Source organism: Apteryx mantelli, chromosome 2 (genome assembly GCF_036417845.1).
Source record: "Apteryx mantelli isolate bAptMan1 chromosome 2, bAptMan1.hap1, whole genome shotgun sequence".
Taxonomy (NCBI): domain Eukaryota; kingdom Metazoa; phylum Chordata; class Aves; order Apterygiformes; family Apterygidae; genus Apteryx; species Apteryx mantelli.
The window spans coordinates 113,351,119-113,372,059 of record NC_089979.1 but is presented as its reverse complement, the minus strand read 5'-3'; positions in this window follow the sequence as shown (position 1 = coordinate 113,372,059).

The following is a 20,941-nucleotide window of genomic DNA, read 5'->3' as shown; positions in this document are numbered from 1 at the left end:
ATCCCCTTTGAGGCTCCTGATCCAAAACCTTGTCCTGCCTCCTAATCCTTTTATGAAACTGCAAAAGGAGTTGCTGACCTCAGACAGATATTGAAGAGTCCAGGAATTAGGGAGGCACAAAATTGTTCTTGCAGGTCTGGCATGCTTACATATATACATAGTGGATGAACCCGTCCAGAGACAGGCAGCAAGCCACAGAGTACAACTACCCTGTGCTCCACTCATGGGGTGGGCATCTCAGGGAACTGTGAGGAACTTGCTTGAAAACCCTGTCTTGCTTCAACCATGCATGTGATCACAAAACACCAACAAAACAAAACTGCACCATCCAGGCCAAATTCACTAAAGCTTCACTAGATTCGCTGAGCTGTAGATACAATGTTCATCCAGAGTTCAATACATCAGTCAAAGGCTTGCAAGCAAGGAATTGTAAATAATCTGACAGGTGTCATTTCAGTAAACGTTATCTTAGCTTCAATGCAGATAAATATCTTTTTTTTTATTTTTTGAATAAGTTAAATGGGTCTCTGTAATCATACTTGCTGCTTGAAGCACAGCTGAGTGGTCTGTCAGTAAAAAGGGATAATCGCTAAGACAGATTCAGTTTCCCAATAGTTTCTTTCCAAACACATGTACACCAACAAATCCTGCTCAATGGACTTACTCAGTGCTCTTAAAATAGAAAAAAAGCAAGTGCTGCATGCTGTAACAGTCACTTGGTGTGCTTCTAATGTGGAATACATACTGCTTGTGGGTTTGGGTTTTTTTTGTTTGGTGTTGTTCAGCTGTGTACGTCAGCAGATCTTCCAGGAATGAAAAAACCCACCTTGCTTTTAGAGTGTTATTGCAAAGATCAAGGTATTCTTTGGTTGAAAGTCTTAAAAGACTTAGTTTCATGATTATGGAGGTTGTCATACTGGAGACCAAGCTGCTACAGTCCAGCTGGCTTCCCTGGATGTCACTTTATTCTGACGGCCACACCAATTGCCTCACCAGCCATAGCCTATTAACTTTTGGAGTGGGACACTATTGCCACAGGATGCAAGAGACTGCAGCTTGCTATTGGGTGACATTTTAGTCATCTGATCCTGTGTGCATCAAAACAGGTTAGCATTTCTCTTCTTACTAAGAAGACTAACAAATGGTATCATAAACTGTATTTCCTTGTGGTCCTCCAAGCATGATTCACCTCTAAGACTCTTTTGGACAACTCAGCCAGTAAAATGCCAACAAAGGTACGGGCCAGGTGGACCTCTGAACTAATCCTTTTGGTGCAATGGGAGGGATCAGCAATGTGGGGACCAAAGAGCTCTTCCAAATCACTATCAAAACTAGCACTGCTATTGTGATGGATACTTAGCTGCCTCTGCGTCCCTCTAGGAGCAACTAGCACTTCTAAAAGCCACTACTTGATTTCTGCCAAACCCTCCACGTGACTGTGTGCCCACTGGCCTCTGAGCCTGTCACTGGCCTCTGCATGGTTACTATCCCAGGTCAAGGACTTACTCATCTGCAGATCCATGTTTATTGCTTGACTTCCCACCCATCCACAGCTCCATCTCGGGCAACAGGCAACTTCAAGGACTGTGGATACCAGAGCTACATGTGTGGAGACGAGGTTTCCAGCCTTGTTTTCTAGGCAGTTTTCTTTTTGCAATAACAGTCACATGAAAATCCATCAGTTTCACTCCCCTCGATGCCCACAGATTTCACCATGTCCCTAAATTCTACCAACCATCTCAATAGGTGCCCCAGAATGACAAATGAATGAGGAGTAGGACATGCGTAAATACACTGAACTCAATCTACTTTTTCAAGTAGGCCTTCCATCTTGCTTTTACCATGATCTGGACAAACCACTAACAAGTTCCCAGGCTGGTGCAGAAAGGAAAACGCCTTCTTTTCCTTGCTGTATTCTTCAGGAAAAGTAGTTTTATCACCATCAGTTTCAGCAATAGGCAGCTCAGATCAACAGCGCTATATTGACAACACTCCGACACTACATTTCTTCAGAGATTAGTAGCAGCAGTCTCTCATCCTTATCTGGTCCCTTGGGGCTCCTCTCACAAGACATGAAGGAAGATGTCTGCTCTTCCTGGCAGCCCACACAGGAACAAATAAACCTTTCCTCTCCTATCCTTTCACTCCAGGTCTGATATTTATTTACAGTTAAATGGGGTGGAGCAAACTCAGAAGCTCAAGAGCCATTTGCTGGGCCTGGGTACTCCTCACATGCTCTCAGGGGATGACGTATCACTCCGACCTACTTGATGCTGCACTTATATTGTAATTTGCATGACTGCCAAATAAGATGACTCCTGACATTTCTTTGGCAATTAATGCAGTAATAACAATTTATCCCTTTGTGATGGTAGTCTAACTACCTGTAGTTGCACTTTGCTTAACTTGCCAAAGTTTTTTTAGTTCTGCTGTGGGTGCTGAGGCTTGTGTAAGCATAACATAAATGCAGCTAGAAGGCTATCTGCCCTTTGAACTCCCATCTTGCTCTTCCCAGAAGGTCTGTCTTATTATTTCTCTTCAAGGATACATGAAGCTGGCGACATGCCTAGCTTTGCATCTGGTGTCTAAAAAGAAAAATAACAATTTGCCTGAACACTATATTTGGAGATGACAGAGGATAAGAAGAAGCTGAGGCAGAAAAACTAACCCACTGTCATGGAACTGGATAGCAGGACATGTCCTATCCATAGGACATTAGTCCTGAGCCTAAGAGCAGGGGCTGGGAATGCAACTTTTCATTTGCATAAATGTCACTGTAACATAACAAACTATGATAGACTAGAATATTATTTTTTTTCAGGATCCAGCCAACTTCTCATTATATTTTGTGATTGCCTTGTTTCTAGAAGTCATCCAGGTAGCTGGAGCAATGCTCATCCTCCATAGCCTAAGGAAGATTGGTGCCAACCTGCCATTCCTACTCTGAACGTTCCTTGAGGTCTTGACCCATGGTTGGAATTCATGAATGTGGTGTTGAGTAGAAGGTTATCTGTGTATCTTTATAATGCCCAAGCACCAGCAATTTTTTTTATTTGATGGAAACCTTTGTACAGCTAGAATACTGTTCTTTTCCCCTTTGGAAAGACTTGATTGAACACAACCGAAAAAGAGAAAAGAGAATTTTCTCACAATCAATAACAATCACACTCTTGGACAAAATAATTCAGTGTTCCTTTTTTAATGCTAAATTTTAAAGTCAGAACAGGCATCTATGGCATTATTGTTAGGACAAAAGTAAGTCAAAATCCTCCTAGCCATGGTCCTGTACCATTTTATTATTGTAAAAGTAGAACAAATGCTCTAGTTACACCCTTATGCTTTTGATCAAGGTTTCTCCAATAATGTCCAGCGGTCAGAACATTATAGCTCAGGACTGGCAAAAGCAAGATATCATTTATATTCATTATCATCACCACCTTCACAAGAAACTGAAGAATATTCTTCAGAAACTGTTATTATCCCATTTTGCAAGTGGAGAAGATGAAGTAAACTTTCAAATACCTACTACATTAATGTTTGTAAATTACTTAGAGAATTTCAGGTGATATGTGCATAAAAATGATAATTACCTAGTCCTGAAGTAAGCTGTCTTTTAAATAAGAAAAATAAAATCTTATGTTTGAATTTCTGCTATATTAAAAAATAAAGCTTCATTAAGAGTTCATGTTGCTGAATTTCATCATACTTAATTATGCTGAATGCAACTCAACAATGTTAAACATGTATTTTGAGAAGCAGATAAGTGCATGGTATTTCCTGTGATAAGAAACAGAAAATATTCTTATTTAAACTAACTTGGGCTAAAATAATGTCCAAACACCTCAGCTACTGATTTAGCATGTAGTATTCCAAAACTGGTCATTTTCCTTTTAAGTTTTAAAATCATCGTCCTTTATAAATCCATGCTATTTATTTAGGCAGTAAACCGAAGTTAGCAGCAATTTGCATTCTATAAGGAAAGAGCTATTATTGCTATTTAACCCTTTTAAGAAGTATTTTTATTTTTAAGCTGTTGACCTCTATTACAGGCACATGGATTCATAATCAGTGAGTTGAATTAAAGACAAAAATGTATTAATGGCATTAAGTTGACAGATCAGTATTTAAAATATATACGCACACACACACATCCCTATGGAGGTTTAGGTAGTGCACTACTGATTTAATCATCCCCGTAAACTCTAGGATACCTGCAACCTTAAGAGAAATTAAATTGTTTGGAAAGTACCTATGCAGGAATGGAAGGTCTGCTGTAACACTGTCTCCTGGATGTTGATCCATTTGCAGGAGCCAACTGGCAGTTAGCTCTGTTAAAAGCTTCACTGGCTCATAGAGCAGCCACTGGATGAAAAACTGAAGTGTTTGGAGTTAAGGCTGGAGGGATGCAGCAAGGGAGAGAGAAGAGGAGCAATTCTTTGACATCTTTGGGAGCCCTGTTCTCTGGTTCCCTCCCCAGAAAAGTAGATCTTCTGCAGACAAATTTCTCAAATCAGGCTTTTTCTTTAGCTTGATTAGCATTATCCCCTACTGATATTTTACTTCCAGGGCGAGGTTGGACCTTTGCTGATCAGGCTACAGACATGGCAGGTTTCAGGACAGGCCTAAAGATCTCCCTGGTAAGGCCGGGAGATGTTTCCAACCTCTCCCTGTAAACCCAAGCCAGGGAAGCACTCGAGTCCATCTCTGTTGCTCTATCCAGGCAGGCCTTTCTCCAGAGTCCTCATGGATAGCAGGTAATCTCTTTGCTCCCTCAATATTGGGCAGCAGGGGCAGGCAACCCTGTGGCTTTTGAGCGGCACACAGCTCGTGAGCAATTCAGGTGCAACACCTGTGCATCTGAGGTGAGACCTGGCTCTTCAAGGCCATCTTATTCTTCAGAGGGTACCGGGACTCCAAGGAAGCCAAAAGCAGCATCTCCCTCCTGGCTCTCAGGAGTACATGGAAGTGCTTGTATAGCTGGGAGCCATAAGAAATTTTCACAGACAGCTCACTGGGCCAGGAAAGTTATCTACCAAGAAAGTCATCTAAATGGATGAGGTAGATAACCTCTTCTGTGATGAGGAGTTAGCAACTGCTTAATATCCAACAGAAAAAAAAAATCATCATTTCTCCAGGCTGTCAGCTGGTTGTCTCCACTTTTGACTCCTTTGCCATTCAGTTCCTTAGTTAACTTCCTGTTGACGAAGCTATGGCAGCTTACAGACTCTTCAGACCATATTAATCCTTAGTCTACTGTATGGCTTGTGTCAGTGTGGTTAACAATGCTTGCAAAATTCAGCGCCTAATGTGCAATAGCTGTTCCAGAAGGAGGTCTTCTGCTTCCCCTTAAAGACAACATCTTTGGTTACAGCCCAGGTGTCCTTCAATCCTACTGCCTGGACCATGACTTGGAGCCCTTATCATCTGGGGATTATTTCATGTACAACTTGAACCACTAAGTCTCTTCAAACTGCCAAATGAGGAGGAGGTGGGTGGTATGGGGTAAACAGCCAGCCAGCTCTGGCAAGCCAGTGGAGGGCCATTGTGGCTGGAGGAGGAGTGTGAACCAACTGCTATGAGGCTTTCATAAGAATCTCTCTCCTTTTTCTCTCAATCCATTTCTGCAAGGTAAGGTGTACTCTCAAAACCTTGTTGTTTGGATGATATGGGCCAAAGATATTCTCACTGCCTTTGTATAAAACAGACAGACACTAATATCTTGCAGTTCTCCTTTAGCACATCTCTTTTTTTCTCCTCATTGGGAAGGGCAGCCATTCATTTTTGTCCTCCTGATTCTCTCCTGATGTGAGCGAAGATGTGGAGCTCGTTATATTTATTTGGCAACAGGGCACCGGCACACCTGTCCTGTTGGGTTTGTAGAAGCCAGGTAAAAATCAAATTAAAGCCTAGTCTTTTTCTGTGCATCAACTTTTCCTCTAATACTTGTGCAATGTAATGAGAAAGTATTTTCTATTGTATAACTCTGCTTTTACTCTGTGGTGGTGTCGCGAAAGGAGTGATGCACTTCACTCGTAAGAGGGAAGCAGCACTACGTTTATTGCAGTAAGACAGCAACTTAACAAAGTTCAATCATAAATAAGAACAATTTAATGAGGTTCAATTGGCAAGGTTCACTCAGTTATTTACTGCATGAAGGACAGGGTCAGATGTATGTGCAATGGAGACCCTCCCGTTGAGTCACGAGGTTCAGACTGGACCCCCTTGCTTTCTAAACTCCTTCAGAGAAGAGCCCAGGTGCAGCTGGATCCAGTCCTAGTCTCAGACTTGGTCAATGGTTTATGTCTAAGGGATTATGTGCACAGTTAGTCAGAGATATAACTCAGCAAAGTTTCATGAAGTTCACAAAAGTTCAGCATGCTATTAATCACTTACTGAGGATCTGTTGAGGGTGAGGAATCTCTCAACCTCAAGGAGTAACCTTGAGAAGCGTCCCTGCTCAAGGGGAGGTTCTGCAGTGCAGCCTGCTGCCGTGCAGGAGAGCTCAATGGGCCCTGGGCTGCCCCCTGATTATGGGGGGGAGATGATTGACTCATAGTCGTATTTGCATACTAGACAGGCCTTAGTTGGCACATGCTCAACCAGCCCCTACATATGTGCTGTTTACAGGGAGGTCAGGTTGAGGGGGAGAGAGCACATCAGTGGGGGGAAAGGAGCACACCGTCATAGGTGGAGACCCCACTAAAGACAACTTACTATTTCACTGTCTCCAGAGCATATAGCCTTCCCATGTGGTACAGCCACCCAGTATCTCCACTACAGACACCCCTGGACCATGCTGCTAGATCGACCTTCCTGACATAGGCCACTTTGGGGTGTCATCTCCTCTGCCATGCCCTCTTCTACCCCTCTTCTGTGACCATCCATAGCCTTTTCTGAAAACAACCAGAAAATTGTACATCCTTGTCTGGGTGGCATGGTTTGATTTCTTCACTTCCACATCATTATCTAAATTGTTTTAATGGATTTTGTTTTTTTAGGTCATCAGTAATGCCCACCAACCTTTGTCTCTGGGTGAGATATTTTTATTTAGTTTAGCAATATGGTCATTTAACACCCATCTGCTGCCTCCATATTATTCTAAATGCCAAATAGTCCTTTTGCTGAAACCATTTTATTTGTTACTTTCTTAAGCCTTTCTAGTCATATGCATTGTAGTTGCCATTCATATGCTATGAATTATTCCTGAGACTACCTTGACTATGGATGGCTCATAACTATAGCAACTATAAAGGAAATGGTAGCTTTATTTAACTAAAGACTAGAGCTCTGTCAAATTTCACAGTGGTAGACTATCATTATGAGAGTTTGTTGAATGTAGTGGGGCAACATATATTGTGAAAAGTTGTCATTATAACTCAGGAAACAATCTGGTAGTTGCTATCTTTGCCTTGGAAAGGTGACCTCATAGACTTTTTCAGGCTTTAGCCTAAATTTGTAAGTACTTGCACAACTGTTTCACTTACATAATAGTATTATAAGCATTTTTATCCTGAAAAGCAGCTGAAGAAAATGTCTGGTGTGCCTGATCTCTCAGACATCCAAGTAAGCATGAGGGATGCATGTCCTTAACTGGTCCACAGTTGAAGACTTAATGCAGTGAGAGTGTTTTGCATAGTGTCAGCATGTTGGCTAGCTAATAACTAACCTGTAATAACTATACTGTTCTTACCACAGGATGTGCAGCCTCCTAATTTTTGGAGGATAGATGACCAGTTTCTGGGGATAGGCATTGCTGTGGATTGGATTCTGTTTTGCTGAAGTATGCCCCTGTGAAGAAAAGCTGAGTTCTTTCCCAGGCTTGAGATGCGCACTGAACAGGAAGGACAATGTCCAGTCTTCTGAGACTACTGACCAAGTGAATTTTCCTTTTCTCAGACTATTATTTATTCCAGACTATTGGTTGAAGCCTTCAGTCAGTCTCAGTCCTTTGTATGCCTCTTTAGGGGAATCAGTATTCATATTACTTTAAACATAGCTTTTGGGGAAAAATGCATATTTAAAATATTATCTATATATTGTGACCACAATGTATTGTGGATGTATTACTATAAATGCACCTTAAAATAACTAACAAAAAGAACAGATGGAAAAGATTTTTAAAGCCTTCATGAGAAATCACAAGCAATTTCCAGAAACTATGTCAAAGTTAGCATAACAATAATTGCTCCCACAGTTGTTCCTTCTAGAAAGATTTGATATTGTATGTATAGGACTTCGTAATCCTGTATTGCATTTCTATGGCTTTTGAAGTCTCATTTAGAGTTTGGAAAGTGAAGCTATTGGAAACTTGGCTATTCCCTTGCAGTTGATGGCCAGCTAAAACACTGCATACGTCTTGTCAGATGTAAATGATAGGATACTGTGTTGTGATGTGTGTACTTTAGAGACCAAACCCCTGTTTGTAGAGGTTTTATGTTGACATGGGAATCATGTGCCACTTCATCAGTAATTTCACTCTCAAACCAGAGTAATTATAATAAAATACAATAGAATAGGACCAAGCCACAAGTAAAACATCAGCTTTCTATCCTGTCCCATCACTCGTGAATGGAATGTGAAAAGTTCAGGCTTACCATAACTGTGTGCTAGTGCCCAATAAACAGGATTTCTTTCAGATAAAACAAATATTTTCAAGTCCTTATTGCTTTTTTGCTAGGTTGTAAGCAGAGCAGTCTTTATAAAAACACTGCCATAATTCTATCAACACATGGCTTGCTTGGCTTATTTTGCTTTGATAGTAGATGCTAGTAATACAGTAATAGAACACATTTTTCTGACTTAGTCATCTGCTTTTAAAGCTTCCTTTTCTGATTGTCTTTTTGTATGGTACCTGACTGATAAAATATGCTTTCTTAGCTAAGTTCCTCTCTATTAAGGTACCTATTAAATAGAAAAGCTTCTTACACTTTTCATTTACCCATAGCATCATTTTTCCCCCAGTGATTTGCTTCTCTGCAATCTATACTTCCTGCAACCTTGCCATCCTTAAGCAGTCTCCCAGCTGCATCTGTTAGCCTTCTCAATTTAGGATGCAGGTAAATTTGCTGTGATGTAGCTCTACCTTCATATTCAATGTCAGAATAATCCCAACAATAACTGACTCAGTAAAACCCTAGGGAGATCTGCATACAGGCCAAAAGTCAGTAAGTTGTGAGCTAACTGGATTTCTAGGTATTAGTTTAGTATCTTGCTATTGCAGCAGCAGCATCCTTGGAGACTCATCTTGTTTCCTGTACTTTGTAACTCTGCCTGCACTTTCACAGGTACCATCTCCGCTTCAAAGTGCATTGCCAAACACCTGATGCATTCTGATCCCCCTTCCAAAAGCGACAGCATCGAATGGCGTTTGTGCCAAGTGAGCTGTTCTCATTGACTTTCAGAATTAACTAATGTAGTTCAGAATAAAAGGGAACTAGTTCGCACATCTCCACAGGCTCCAGAAATTAAAATACTTCTCTAATTATTCCTAAACGTCTCATAAATTATCTCTGCAGAAATTAGGAATAGAAAGGGTTTGGCTTATATTTATGTCTTAGGCCACAGAGACATTAAGTAAGCTTACTTTGGCCTTGATACATCTCCCCATTTCAGTGTTTGTTACTGTTTCCCTCTTTTAAAATCTTTCTAAAAGCAAACACTAGCTTCAGCCAGAGCAGAACTGTTTCTCTTCCCTGCATGATGCTAAAAAATCTAGGATTAGATCCCAAAGACCAGTAAAAAAACAAACAAACTGATCCTAGTTCTTCTTCATAGAGGCTAAGGCAGATAATACTTTGAAAACAAACATTTGTTGGAGAAAGACTTTAAGGCTGTAACCCTGCACCCAGTAAGCCCAGACACAGCCCGTTGTTTCTGACTGCAGCCCTGAGAGCTCTCTGCCCGTGTTTTGAATGGGAGCACACCTGTACAGCTATTTATTTAATATTTTTAAATTAAATTTTATAGATAATACATTTGCTGATAGAGGTGTATACACATCTGTGCACCTCTCCAATCACAGCTTGGTCCTGTGCACCGGCCTGTAGAGATGCTCAGCTATTGCGGCAGTGCTTTCTTCCTTATGAAGGTCCCAAGCTTGATTTGTGCTTTCCACACCCGAAACAAGTGAGCTCAACCTAAGCAGCTTCTCAGACACAAGGGACTAAATCCCAAAGCTGTCCATCCCCATTTGAGGTGTCCATTCCTGCTGTTCACACCGCATCTCCCTTGGGGGTGACGGATGGTGGAAGGGAAGACGTGCATGCTATCCCACCATGCAAGTATATGGACGTCTAGCATGTATCCCGGAGCCCTTTTTTCCTTCCTCTCTTCTCCAGGGGTGATGTGAGCTGTTCTCTTGCTTTCAGATGTTATTGAGAGTGACTTCCATGAGAGGTTTTCTTTTTCCTGGTCTTTCTGAAGGCCTTTTTGCTGATGGAGGAAGGGGCTGGAAGCAAGGTGCGGGCTCTTAGACCCAAGGCTGCTCCCTCGATCTCCTTCTGTCTTAGCTGGCAAAACAAGCCAGGCTATTTCTGGGCTATTTCTGGGCTGTGTCTAGGGCTGGGGATGGAGTTTGCCTTGCTCAATAACCCTTAGGTTTGAGGATGCTGGGTGAGGGAGGGCAGCAGAAGAGAAACACTGCGCGAGATAATGCAAATATAAGGGTTTGAGATAGTGACTGGGCTGCACCTAGACTATTTCAGACCACCATTGAAGGTTACCTGGTTTGGACAACAGGTACCTTTAAGTATGTCTTTCTGAAGAAATATCCTACATATTCTTGGGATGCATATTTGCCCACCTTTCTCCATTAGTTCTGAAAATATCACCTGGCAGCAGCCACCAAAGAAATCTGACTCTGGGCCTCTTTTACTCTAATTTCTATTAAAGTAGATGCATACTAGCACATAATAAAATGTTTAATGTTTTTTGTCTCAAAAGCTGAGATAGAATACTGATAGTTTAACCAGTATAAAGCATCTGTATTATATTGATATTATTATCATAATAGTATTAGAAATAGTATTACTACAGTATGGATATTTTTCCCCTTTAAGTGAAGGAGAGCTTGAGAACAGCACTTGCAAAGAGAAAAAAAGAGGCTCACAAGGACTGAGACTATGGATTTACTGAGTTACTATATCTCAGTTCAACTATAAGGAAATTTGCAGGCAGGAAAAAGAAAGGTACCACCAAATGGGCAGAAGAGGCATTTGATTCTGCAAGTGGCTGTTTCTTGGAAATACTGCACTCAGTTCACAGCACTTCTTTTACTTATCCTATCTTACTCCAAAGCTCTGCAGTGCCAGGCTGGGCATGTTTTCTCTTTGCATTGTTTGTTGGAATGGAAGGAGAGAAGAATGTAGTGGTTGGAAGTCTATTTATTTAGGATTTTAGTTAATAGCTTTTAAGTCCAGAAAAATAAACATATGATGCTGCCACTGTACCCTGGCATTGGTATTAACTAGAAGTTCTTCAGCAGTGAAATTCAGGGATGAACCATCAAATCTTTATGCTCAGTTGACAAACCCACACACAGATACAGTCAGTGGAGACCGATCTCTTCACTCTGCAGGCCAGCGGAAAGCTGGTGTAGTTTCAACAGGCCAAAACCCAAATCCCATGTACCTGTCATCTGTGAACAAAAGGCAGGGAAAGGCAACAGGTCTGTCATTCTGAAGAGACCACATATACACAGCAAATCAGGACTTTCTCTTTATTGATAGAGCAAATGACAGTTTCTAAACCTCTGCCTGAGCTGTCTGCACACACTTGGCAGCTAAGAATGTAAGCATGCAAAAAAAAAGGGTCAGAGCCATGGTCCCTGTAGCCTACTGTGGTCTCCAACAGTAGTAATAGAAGAATATTTTTAGGAAGAAAGATTTCTGTGGTTCATTTCCCCCTGTGTTCTTCCAGCATCTGCAGTTATGTGGTTGGGGATGTTAGATGGTACATCCTTACCTAGTCCCTTTAATATTTGTGTATGGACCTGTTGTCCATGAATTTCTCCAAGCCCTTTTTGCATTAATCTTCTTGATCCGCACTTCACTTACTTAGCTCTTCATCTGATGCCTCACTTACTAAATATCCCTCCATACGAAAAACACCTCTAGGAGCTCCTGTTCCAGACCCCCTGAAATCGGGCTATCATCCCCAAACACAGCAACTTTGCCTGCACCTTTATGCTCAACAGAGTGGCTTTTAAGTCCTATATTCCTGTACAAGGTCCTGGAAGTGTTCCCTGCTAATACAGTGATTAACAAAACAGAGGTGTAGATGGTTTCCAAAACTTCCCAAGATTTGCAGTTAGCATGGGATGAATTACACTCCATGTTCCTTCACTGGCCAGTGCATCCACAGAATCCCAAAGGGCTCAGTGGTAACATGGAGCAAGTGCCCAGTACGTCTGCTGCCACATGCGATCAGATATCAAGTTTTGGCAGAGCTGCTGCCCCATGTGGGAAAGGCTTAAGCTGTAAACACCATTGCACAGCAACAGATGCCAGCTTCGAGACAAATGATCATTAATTAATCAAATGCAAGGTTCTCTCCCTCGTGTGCAATCAAAGAAAGAGAACAAGAAAATATTTCCCAGCAAGGAAGCAACAACGTGTAGCGTGAATGCACTTGGGAATGCATTATAATTGTGGCATGGCCTTACTGTAAAAATCAGGAAAGAAGCTGGCAGAGGCAGGAAGAAGGACTCTTTTCCATGAGCCCTTGAACCAGGACCGACACACTGACCAGCTCTCTGATGGCCTCCCGAGGTGTGGCAAGACGTAAAGCTGCTCAGGGCATGAGGGTTTCAAGGAAAAGTTCGACGAGGTATTCCTGAAGAAGTGAGGCTTGTGCAAGTGAAGTCACAATCCTGGCAGCATTGCCATTAATTAATAAGAAACAAGTTCAAAATCAAAGCCTGTCCCTACAGGGAACACAGTTTTGTGAGCTCAGTGCCATGAGATAATGATTCAAGAGTTTCTCATGTGCACTGGAAAGGGAACTGGCTGTGTAACCTAACTGGACTATCAATCAAAATATATCTCAAAAATCAAATTCATCTCCCACCAACTCAGTGACAGATGTTGCAGCCTACAGCTGCTTGCACTACACCAATCCTTGTTCATAATGGAAGGGATTTCCCACTGTAACAGAAGGTCATTCTAGACTTCCATATGACAAATGTGAGAATTTCATTCCCCTTTTCTGTAGTGATGGGTAAAGTTCAATTCAACATTAGAACAGCTATCCCTCTTCCTTTTTAAGCACCTATACCTAGCATATAATTCTGCAACTGAAATAATTGGTTTAACATTAAGTTTCTTAAACTATTAACAATTTATATTTACAGTCACTTTAAGCAGTTTTTTTAGGAACTTTATTCACCAGCTTTAAGAATTCTTAGTACATCAAAAGAATTACTACTACCAACATTTGTCTAAATTCTAGAAAAGTTTAGTTTTCTAAAACTAAGGGTAGATCTTTTTAAGCTGATCAACACTGGTTGCCTCTGCTTTAACTGATATTCTCTCATGTATTTATCATCTATACAAATGGTATTCTCTCATGTATATTACTATCAAAATATATCCATATAAGATTATACAAAATATCACTATAAAAATCCCTAGGATATTTAAACTTGCTGTACCATTTATTGTAATTAAATTACAGTGGAACACAGCCTCAGCATAAAAGGGAATAAGGTTGGGCCTCTACTCTTATATCTGAAGTATCTTTCTCTAGTATGTGTGTAAAGAAAGCTAATGCTCACAATGCATGCTGGAACAATTGCTTTATCCGAATTAATCTACACTGGCTCAGAATATTATGAAATACAATGCATGTCATGTATATATATTGCTAATTAAAAACATCCTTTAATCCTTTAACAACCTTCAATGTCTGTAATGCACATGAACTTTATTATCTACTGCATCCTGCCCTACTTTCTGAATGTTGCAGTTCACTGAGACATAGATGATGAAAATACCTTTCTTGACAAAAAAGATGCTTGCATAAGAAGGAGTTTCCCCTGCAGTGTGTTATCTTTTGGAAGGGAGGAAACACTCCTGGAAAAAAAATGGAAACAATGTGGGTTTTTTTTCTCGTTCTTTTTTAAAGCCTCTGTAAGAAGTAATTCAAATACAGCTGCACTGGGTCATACACCATTTTTTAACTTTCCTTCTATAGATTTCTTTTTCCTTCATTTTAGGTACAGTGCTTCAGAAGCATTAGGCTGAACTCTAAAGCAGTGTTTCTGCTTAGCTGTTAGACAAACAAATGCTGACAAGACAATTCACTCATCTGAAGGCCTTTTGTCAGCCTCTAGATTTTTTGTGCTATATGAATTTTTGACTCTCCTCCTTTTCAGGATATGTCTTATTTGATGAGAGAAGTTGCATTTTCTTGCAAGTTAATGTTTCATGGTCTCTTCCAATGACTAGAGACATATCTCCTTATCCTGAGATTAGAAGTTTTACAGACTAATCACATCTTCTTTTCTTGAGAAAACACTGATTATCGTAACATAGCAGTCATCTAAAAAACGGCATGCTTTTTTTTTGGGGGGGGGGCGGGATTTACTTGCAAAAATCAAAGACAAGCAAGTGCAGAAATCTGGTTGTCCAGAAGAGGGGGCTGGCTTCATTGCTCACGACAGCGCTGCCGGAGCGGCACAGCCGCAGGGGAGGAGGACAGGATTTGGGGAAGACAAATTTGAGATCGGGTGATGAGCTGTGACACCAGGTTCCAGAAGAGCCTGATTTTTTGGTCTGATCCTGGGGAGGGAGTATGCCCCCTTGCCAGGAGCTGGGGCAGGAACCACTCCTCCATCCTCGCCTGACCTTCCTCATGCCTGATGGCTGTTCTGTGCTCACCAGAAAGCGATGGAGGAAAAAGCATTTCTCCCGAGTTTGTGCGCAGGATGAGACAGTCTGCTATCCGAACAGACAAGAGTCCTGGTTGCACTGATCCCTCGTCAGAGATCACCAGGTTTTGACTCAGCTGGGGAGATCTTCCCTGTGCACCTTGCATGTGTCCCCAATATGCTTCGTATCCACCTCTAGCCACCAGGTCTTTGCTGGGGACCTGCCTGAAGAAGTAGGTGCTGTGCCACACACCACAGCTCCCGAGCAGTACCTTCAAAAACAGAATCCCAAATTAGAGTGAACCTAACTATACTCAACTAAAAATGTGTCCAGCTACATCGCGTGAGGCCCATGTACTGTATATTATTTTAGAAGACAAACCCAAACTGCGCAGGAATTTCACAAAACAGATGGAAAGGAATGTATGAGAGAGAGACTCTCACATGCTAAAGGAGATGGAAAGGAGTAAAAGAGATGGAAATGAGTATGTGACCACTTCTTTCATGGAGTGAGTCAAAAGAATACACAAGCTTAATTAACTCTGATTAGTGAAAATTAAAAAGGTGTTTCTGCAGCCAAAAAAAATGACGCTACTTTTTCTGTATATTGCTCTGTGAGAAAGGAGTGCAGGTATTTTAAAATCTGGTATCACTTAGAGGGTCACATGCTTTAGCATGGAGGAAAAAAAAGTAAAAGGTTTAGTCATTTGAATTTTCCAGGTTTCCTTGCCAGCTGCATAATTCTGCTTCTCTCTTATTTTATTTGCATAATTTAGTGATTTCTTTTCCATTTACTCAGAATCCCCCACAAATGTTTTGTTCAGAAAATATTTGTCATTCAGACAGGAACAATGTACTAGACATTAGTGTTGTTCCTATGAGAACATCCTTAAAGCAAAACAGAGAGAAAGAGGAGGGACGAGACAAGAACTAGAGGCACCAACTCACTCTATGGTCATTTAAGGTGAAAAAATGGACTGCAGCTATTTCAGCATTCTCTTCAAATGGTTTGATCAACTTTTGTCAAACTGTCCTTTTTAAGTAACCCTTTAGCAGAAAGAATATGTTGGTGTTGTTGACCTCTCTAGAACTGACAGTGTTTTAAACATACATGTTATTTCCTTAGCAAAATTTTTTTTATTTTATCTACATTCAGGAAATATTATCAAATACATAATCTGGAGCTAAAGTACTTTGATGCACATGAGAAACATGTGCCAGGAAACAGGTACTATGTATAGTATATTGGTGACCATCTAAGACTAAAATCTAGAGGTATTGATCATCTGTACTGAGGTGTTGACCATCTCTGTTTTAACTGATGTGGGGAGTACTTCATACTGATAATATCTGTATAGTTGTTTACTGAAGGCTGCAGCTGTACTTCTGACAACCTCTGCTAGTTTGCTGTCTCAGGCTTTGCAGAATTAGCACTATGCTTTTTGGGTAACGTCAGATCTGGTGAAAAAAACTGTCTTGTTTACAGGGTAGTTTCTGCAGAGTAATGTGGAAATATTTCCTCTTTTAGCAAAATAAAATATATCAAAGGGTCATACTTAAAACCTCAGACCTTGTTTTTTGTTTTTCTAATTTTATGCTAGTTCTCATTTTTTCATGCAAACGTTTTAGTTTCGATAAGTCTGGTCACAAGAATGAGAAAAATGATGTCTTTGGTTTTTAGCTTCACGAAATTACCAGTTGTTTATTTGGTTCTGTACGCATATGTGCATATTTCAGAGATTGATGTTACTTTTATGTTTTGTAACTTCTGTGTTTCTGTGCAAAAAGGAAATCATTTAGGTGGAATCAATGGCCAATTAAACCCAGAAATATAGAAAACCAGATAAACTGGAATAAAACAGATCCAGAATAGAAAATTTACTGCAGTTTATGCTCCAAAACTTAGCTAAAGATGAGTTAACAATTTCTGTGTACCGAATAGCATATGGAGAGCATACAGAAGTTTTCGGACAAAGATAGTAGGATAGTTTTGGGTACACATGAACAGTTTTAAAGTTTATTTCCACCTAACATCAGATTCTAGGAAAAAAAATGTAAAAACCCATTAAATTCTTGAAACTGTTAATTTATGTTCTTCTCAGAAGTTTCCAGTAAACTCGAACAGTGGGTGAGAAAGCTTTTAGTAGGACAGAGGAACTCAATATTAATAAAGAAGGAAGCACAATCTGAAGAAGTCATGCACAGAAACAGGACAGAGAGGAGTCAACAAGGGAAAACTAACAGAAAATTTTATATGCCTAAGAAAGATAAGGTAGAGTTTGCAGAAAGTCAAAATATGAGTGTACATGGCCAAAAATGAAAAATCAGCTGTGAAATCACCCTGTAGCACTCTGTCTACTCAAAGCACTTTCCAAAAGCTAACAGAAATTCAAAGTGGTCTTTTGTTTAAAACTAAAGTACAAGCATTTCTTTCTTATTCCCCATGTGAATAAGCTCTTATCTTTAAGATGGGTTTTGTCTCATTTTGATGATAGGCAAGAGCTCAGAGAAGGAAACTGTTGTTACTGAGCTGACAAGTACACTGCTGTGGGCTTCAGTCAAATAAAGATCCCATTAACATCAGAGAGAGTGGGATATTTGGTTTGTCTGTCTTCCAGGGAAGCAGAGGTTCTCTTTAGAACGTGGGGTTATAAAGTTTGACTCATGTGTATTAGAAATTTATGGGCTTTTAGCATTTGAGACAACAAAAATAAGTAGGAGGTATCTACTTTCATGGCACGAAGAAAAGTGCTTGCAAAAGTGGCATGTTAGACTTTCAAATATGGCATTGTTATGAAAATGCTGAATAGTGCTGCTCAGCTACTGCATTGAATATTAAGCAGCAATTATCGCTTGCACTAATAACATTGTGTCATTTTATAAAAGATTTAGAAAAGAAGGTATTTAATTTATATGCCCGGCAGATGGTTAGAGTTTGTCTCTTAGTTTCACTTAGTCACTTTCTTACCACAGGGTAAGGTTACAGTTCCTACATTGAGCTGCTCATCTACTTTTATTGAATCATTTCATTAAAAAAAATTATTAATATTTTCTGTAAGATTGAACTCTAAGTTACGTCGAGTCCTGATCCTGTGCTTCTCTTTCCATTTCTCTTGCTCCAGAAGATTACAGACACTCTTTCCGTAACGCCCTGTAACAGCAGCACGTGAACGTGGCCCAGGGAAGCAATGCAAGTGGAATGCTGTCTGGCACCTGAGAGCAACCTGCTTCCCTTCTTTGGAAGGAGAAGCAGGCGCTCCTTTACCTGCACACAAAATTCAGTCGCCCACATTCAAACTTCAGCATCAGGAAGGAGAGACATGCTTCTTTTACTAAAGCGCTACCCAAGAAACTGCAAAATCCTTACATAAACTAATGTTGTCTGTCCCTCACTACATTCAAATCCACATAATGCTAGAAAATCTCTCTGCACAGCCTGGGAAAACTAGCCCATTATCCCGGGCTCAGCTCATATGCCCCAAATCTTCACTGCTAGCACTGCAATCACAAGATTGATTAGGTTAAATTTGATCCTAAATAAGGACTTTCAAAGACACCTTCAATATAATTTAATCTGTCTAAAGTTATGAGTGGTTACTGAGCGTAAATCCATAGAGATCTCAATTTCTTATCCAAGAGCTGAAGTTGATTATCAGCTCTCAGAATTAAGCTGCCATTTAGCCCACTAAAGTGATTTGAAATTAAGACTCACAGGAATAATACTGTGTGGGATACACCAACAAGACCACAGATATTTTGGCTCTCAGAATTTCAGGCTGTTTTACATAGCCTTGGCATATTGTGCTAAACATTTTAATTACTAAGAATTTTTAGTAAAGACATCTCAAAAAGTTTATTTGAATTTCCCTGAAGAATGTAAGAACTAATGTCTCTGACTCCATGCAGGAGGACATGAAACAGTTTTTAAGTCATCAGGATTCCCCCTATGAACCCTGAAGGGTAGGAAAAATACTATTTTTTTTTCCCAGTGAGATTCTGTAAGGGAGTATTTTGACAAAGCTAGCAGAAGAGAGGGGATAAGCAATCTAGGAGGAAGAAGTGGTTCTAACATTAATTTGACAGGACTTCAGACATCAGTTTATTACCTTAATACAAAGATTCTCCTTATCTTTTTAATCTCTACTTCCTCTCTCCTAGATCTGATCTAGGACTCCTTCTTCTACCCCTCCTCCTGTCTTCTATAGTTGCCTTATTCTTTTCTCTGAAAGGCAATCACCCCACTTAGCTTAACCTCTCCCAGTTATCACCAACACTTTAAGAGAGCTGCAAACATAAGAAGAAATCTGAGGAAACAGAGAAGTTGCACTAAGTGATACAAATCTAGCATAACTACAAAACAGAATAGCCATTCTGGCCCTGCCACATAATCCCTTTCTACTTAGCCCTTTCCTTCCAACCATATCTTCTCCTTACCATCAATCAGCTAGCTGGCTAGTTCTTTGAATATATATAGACATCACACCTGAGTCTCAGCTGTTTATAATTATCACACTTCTTTATTGGTTTATACTAATTTATTCCCTTTGAATATTTGGTCACGTGTATGCAGGAATCTTGAAAGTTCTGCTTTACTTGTGATATTAATGGTTACACACAGCCTGCATAGGCTATAGCTGGCTGTAGCTATGCTGTATTTATGTAGCTTGGTTGTATTTTCCAAGATGTAACATTGGGCCTTTTTATAGTTTGATAGCTGCTCATGAGGCCTGATTTACAGTGTCTTTTCATGTGTTTTCACAAATAATGCTACTGATCTGTTCAGCTAAATGTCAACCACACTTTATTTCAATATATGTTTACATGTATGCAGTGGCAGAGGGCAGCTGTTTCTGCTTTTACAATGCATTAGACTTCAACGACTTCTTTCAAAGCTATTTGGAGACAGATAATTCAAATACAGGCTGCTGTAGAGATTCAGAAGTCTTTCTTTTTGCGTTTGTATAAAAGCAACACTACGTCCTAAATATAGCTACCTGATTGAAAGCCTTAAGAGTTTTTCAGTGCAACAAATCTGAAAAAAGACCATACAAAGACAATCAAAGTAAACTCACATGGATAAAAAGAACATGCACAAAATGACTTCATGGTTACAGATTTTGAATAAGAAAATATGATTAGCACCAAAAAGATCTTGCAAGATTTTCCTCTTAGGTAACAGAATTTCTCTCCCTTTTTATTAAGGAGAGGCAGTAGTGGTTGGGACATTTCATCCTAAGTTCCAGGTTCGTGGAACAAGAGCGAAGAGATTCACCTCAGGTATTATTCACAATATGGTACCTGATATTACACATGCTCAGTGCATATGTTTTCAGCTCTGCTGAGCTGAACATTTAATTGCAGGCAAACCCTGCAACCCATGTGATTCATAAGCTTTGGGCTTTGATAAGGACGAGGCTATGCTTCCTCAAAGGAAGGGATGGTTTTCTGAGGTGGTTGGTGGATCGAGTTTCTGTCACATTTTCGCAACAACTCTAATGATGGTTGGGTTTTCTTGTACCAACCTGGTGTAAATACATGGGCTCTGTGTAATCTGTGTCATAACAAGACACAGGAACTTCAGTGGAATCTAGGCCAATGATATATAACCAGTTTCACTGCCTGTTTTGATTGCAGATTACAATTTAGAGGTGTTCACATTTAAATAAAGCTACTACTGAAATGCACAAGCCAAAGCAAGATATTATTTTTTTCTTGAAACATATTGTGTTGGCTCTTCTAATAAAGATGCAGGTAAACTAGCGTTGCAATGCAATTTTTGACTCCCACATGTATCACCAAATGTTGAGACCAAGCAGTCATTCCTGAAGGATGGTATTATCTTTCTAACAGCAGTAGTAAGAGCAAAAAGTAAGTAGTTTTTTTTAGTGATTGGTTTTAAGACAGGCCTGCAGTCAGCTTTTGAGAGGGACTGTGTGCAACAGCAGAAAACCTGCCCTGGGTGACCCAGGAGAGGGTCTCCAGGGGCAGGCTGTAGCAGTGCTTTTCCACGCCAGATTACAGGGCATTTTCTGAAGGAGGCAACACTCATCGTCCACATACAGGTGTGCCTGTTTC